Source organism: Montipora foliosa, chromosome 5, assembly GCF_036669935.1.
Source record: "Montipora foliosa isolate CH-2021 chromosome 5, ASM3666993v2, whole genome shotgun sequence".
NCBI lineage: Eukaryota > Metazoa > Cnidaria > Anthozoa > Scleractinia > Acroporidae > Montipora > Montipora foliosa.
In genome coordinates this window covers 8415025-8420024 of record NC_090873.1, presented here as the reverse complement: position 1 = coordinate 8420024, position 5000 = coordinate 8415025, and the positions used below count along the sequence as shown (strand labels likewise).

The 5000-nt window shown below is 38.2% G+C and overlaps 1 protein-coding gene across 5 annotated transcripts in view; it reads right to left on the bottom strand.

Moving 5' to 3' along the window:
* Window positions 1–5000, bottom strand: part of LOC138003527 (uncharacterized) — a 39127-nt gene that overhangs the window by 20903 nt on the left and 13224 nt on the right. The gene's annotated exons all lie outside the window — the stretch shown is intronic.

The window sequence follows — 5000 nt, the reverse complement described above, 5'->3', positions numbered from 1 at the left end:
TGTAAAGTTTTGGGGGAAGCGTTGATCATCATTTTGGATACGAAGAGTTGAAAAAAAGACAGCAAAAATCTTGCAAAGTGTGAAATACTTTCCGTCCTTGGTAGCCGTAACAACAGAAGACAAAAAAAAGTACCAGTGCCGTTTCAAGAAATGGGCATGGTAGACAAACTGCATCATTACCTTTAATCTTTTACTGTTTTTAAGGGTGTTAAGCATTCGTCAGTGAGGGAAAAAAGTGAAGACACTTGTTTTCAAGTTCTTCGAAAATCTGGGTTTTTAAAATTAGAAAAGAAATAAGATATCATGCTTTTAAAGCCAAAATATATGGCGCCTGTCTGTTGCTATAGTGACGTCACAATATTGCGTGCATCTTACCCTAACTTTACCGAGACAAGAAGAAAAGTTGTAGAGACGAGAGTCTCTTTAGACGTTCTGTAATTTCTAAGGGTAAACAAGTCATTGTTAATTCACTCGTAAATTATTATTGCTTTTACAAAAGTCCATTTTTTTAAAATTAACAATGCTCTTTACTAAGTAAATGCACCCATTTACCAGTTGTTCATGAATATTTCATCTAATCAGTGAGGCATTCGTCTTTTTTGCAAACAGGCTGTGTAAAAGTGTTTTCCATTTTATAGAATGTTATTATCATACCCTCCAGCAGAGACGCCAATGTTTCAGTAGGTTTTTTTTTTTAATACAAACTACAGACATACCCGGACACATTTTGTTTTATAAATTATTAATTCACCCGTAAATTGTTATCATTGCTTTTACAAAATCAAGTTTATTGAAATTAGAAATAATCATTGCTAGTAATTAAAGGACATAATCCGACCGGTAGAGGGAAAAATAAGAACAAACCCCAACCGCATTCTGTAAAGATTCCTTGATCAGTGGCAGTTCTGTTGACTTGTACCCTGCCAATTTGTCTCATTCTATTTCTTTTCTTGGTTTTTGAACTAGAGTAACTGAATAGAAAAATCGACTTTTCCGGTTTGTTGAAAATTCTCGAACACTGATGAGAATAGCTTTTCGTTAATACAATAAAAGAAGACACTCAAAGGTGATCGCTAATGCGAGGTGCAGGCCATAAAGAAGTGGAAATATCATTCTGTTTCGAACAGAATAGGTGGTCGGATTTCACGGTACGTCATTATAAGTATAACAAGAGAAGCTTTCAGAAATGTCGTTCAGCCAAAGGGTTTCATCCTTTTTCCTTACTTTACGGTGCAAGACTGTTCGACTGTCAGTTTACTGCAAACCAGTGACTGAGGTTCACCATTGCTTATCCAGACGTGAAAGGACTTAATGATCAATGGACAGGTTCGTGGTTTTTTAACGGCGCGAGTCTCCTGTTAAGTTGATTCCGTGATATCTTTCAGTGGTAAAGACAAGTATGTTTATTTGTCAAAGATGTTTTTACCTATTTGTGGATAAAAGCATGAATTAACAACATGAATATTTTATCATAGCCGTGAGGACATCTCTCTTGAAATTCACAACGAAGTACGACATTACACACTTTTCTATAGAAGATTATTATCGCTTTCCCTAGTAAATGAGCTTTCTTTCTAGAGTTTCGCTTATTTTACATTGAACACCACTGATTCTTGTCTAGAACATGCTGATCGTCGTAAAACAAAACCTGCACCTTGTGCTAATTTATGTCAGAGAGAGAAAGAATAAAGAAAGACGAAAACCCCATTTACAGACGCTACAAAATCGGCACGGCACGGCACATTTTTGACACCGTGCTGACCATTTTTGGGCACGGCACTCCAAATTTTCGACGTGTAAGCGTAGCGGTCCGAAATGAAATGTGGCAGCAGTGCCCAAAAATTCTTGAGGTGCCGAGACTACCTCCCGGAGGTAGCCACGCGTAATCGAGGCACCGTGCCGAGATTGACGTTCGTGTAAACGCTCTCCCGTGCCATTCCAGGCCTTTTTGTCAAAAGTCCACTCGTGATGCATGCTTAATTGTCACAAAAATGGCGGCTGAAGAGATACAAACACGTTTCCGTTCGCCAAAAGGGAGCTTAAGCAACGACAACGGCGACGGCAACGAGAACGTCATCTCAAAATATAAATTTTCGTTATTTTAATCGCTTCGTGACTATTTCAACGTTTTTAATATGACAAGGGTGTGGTATTTCCTCAAAGATGACACCAGTCGGAACGGCTCTCCATTTTAGGAGAGAAGCTGAAAATTTATCCTCAAGTGCTGACGTTCTTCATAAAACCAAAAACTTGGCTATTTCACGTTGTTGTTTTGCTGACGACGGCAACGAAATGGACAAAAGTGAAAAACGCACGTGCAGGGCGTGCAAAGCAATTGTTTTTACCCACTAAATTTGCAAATTCGTGACGTTCTCGTCGCCGTCGCCGTTGTCATTAGGGAGCTTAAGCAACGACAACGGCGACGGCAACGAGAACGTCACAAATTTGCATATTTAGTGGGCAAAAACAATAGGTTTGCACGCCCTGCACGTGCATTTTTCACTTTTGTCCATTTCTTTGCCGTCGTCAGCAAAACTACAATGTGAAATAGCCAAGTTGGAGGTTTTATGGAAAACGCCATTACTTAAGGATAAATTTTCATTTTCTGCCCTAAATTGATCGCCGTTCCAACCAGCGTCATTTTTGAAGAACTACCACACCCCCGTCATATTAAAAAAGTTGAAATAGTAACGAAGCGATTACAATAACGCGAATTTATATTTTGAGATGACGTTCTCGTTGCCGTTGTCGTTGCTTAAGCTCCCTATTGCTTAAGCTCCCTAAAGAAAAACCTGAAGAACCGTAGAATAAGCTGGCCCGGCGAGGTCCTAAAAAAAAAAACTATTAAAAACCAGGTCTTTTTCTGTCTTTTTCTTCTGATTTTTTCTAGGAGAACTCGATAATTTTCCTCCCTCAATAGACTACTAACGTTTTTAACTTCACCTTCACTTCAACTTTATTTTTATTAGAAACAGATCTCACAATAGACTTGCCCGCAAAATAGCAATTGCTAATCTGTTTTGATGTAAGGCACATTTTACGCTTAACGTGCGATGTAAAATGATTGCTTGCTGTTTATCCTCCATTTTCCGGGTAAAAAAAAAAAACAGGACAATTGAAGATTGGAACCGTGCCCAGCAAGAGAAAAATCTTTAGTTTTTGGTCGTATAAATGGGTAGTGCCGTGCCCAAATGGTTTGGGCAAGGTGCTAAAAATGTGCCGTGCGTGTAAATGGGGTTTAACTTGCTATCAATTATCACGGGAATGGGAAACGATGGAAAATGAGTACACATGCTGCGACTCAACGGAAGCCAAAAACCGTCCGCCTTATTATAGATGGTTTTCAATCACGTGAGGAGACGGCCATGTTTGTGTACAAAACAATAGGAAATTATGGCTCATGTTTTGCATTATAATAGAGTCGAATTCCCAAAAGACCGTTTTCTCAATTGTTCTGTACACAAACATGGCTGCTGTGACGTCAAGTGAAAACCATCTATTGCCATATCATTCTACTAGAGCTGCCGGCTTAAACCCCTTGTTTAGGTAGGACATTTTTAAGATCCGTGAAATAGCTTCAGCTTCAACGATGTCAAAGTTTTCGATATGTATGTTGCAAGAAATCTGTCGGAAGTATATACTTGGCACATCGGAAGAAAAAGAAAGATTCAAGAACATTATTTAGCCTACGAAAGGCCCTTGTAAAAAAAAAATTGTCCTAAAGGTAATCATTTTCTCTAACCTTCTGATACGTCATATAACCTGGGCATATAACATGGTGTAATCATGATTTCCTGTGTTTGCACCCTTGAAATGCCAATAAGTTGATGGGATGATTGACTTTGGATTAATAAAGGATGGGTCTTTGTTGACTCGTAACACATGGTATGCTCCCTGTTCCTTGGTTCAAAAACTAAATCGGAATCCTCTAAAGCAAATTAAGAACAAGACTCGGGAAGAGTCGAAAGCTTAGTATTTCTCCCTTTTACGGTGTTGTGCAAAAAAGATTATAGAGTCAAGCGTAAAAAACTTCAATGTTTAAATTAAAAGCCGTGATACTTTTTATGACAAAAAAAGAAAAACTTTGAGTAAGATGACATTTTTCCCTAAAACAATTAAGGTGCTGTCTCAGTTGATTGTTTCTTTTTTTACAAGTTTGAACATAATAATATACGTGCAAAAATTTCAGCATGTCGATTGTCTGAGAACACGTCCAGTAATCCCATACAGAGTGCAGAAAAGTGAAATAAAGATCATAACAACAATTGTTATATAGCTGAAATTTTTGCCCCAACAACGCGCGTTCTCATTGGTTTCTTTGAAGTCAGATGACATCTAAGAATAAAAGTGTTTCCCGCCAAAAGTCTCTGAGCGAGCAACAGTGCAAAATCTATGACGTCAGAGGGTAACATTGCACTGTTAAGTCCGAATGTTGACCAGCGACCGCCGTTGCATTTGCCGTTGCACGTTTTTCTTTTTGTTCTCTATAACAAATCACTTAATGAATGTTCCCTCGGGAAACAGTTCATTTTGTTTTCCTCGAATTTCAATGTTTCCCTCGGCTGCGCCTCCGGGAAACATTGAGATTCTCGGGAAACAGAATTAACTGTTTCCCTCGGGACCAGCCATTAAGTGTTTATAGTTTAACATCAAAGGTGCTTTCTTGAATTTCTGCCAAATATAATCATTTTAGCAACCAGACTGCAGTTGGATAAAAGGGTGAAAAAAGCCAGTGATATGATGATGTAGCTCAAGAGGAATTTTAATTAGACACTTTCATCTTGTTTCAATAATTATTATCTTTTACCACAATTTCTTGTAATCTTGCAATCTGATTGGCTAATTTGCTGTTGCTACCGTCAATGTGAAACGCAATTTTAATAGTCAATCAGCAACGCTCATTTTGGGAAAAAACCAATGAGATTGCGCAAAATTTATAGACAATGCTGCTCTTTCTATGTGTTATTTTCTTGGTTGAAATAGACGTTTCTTGTGGTGAA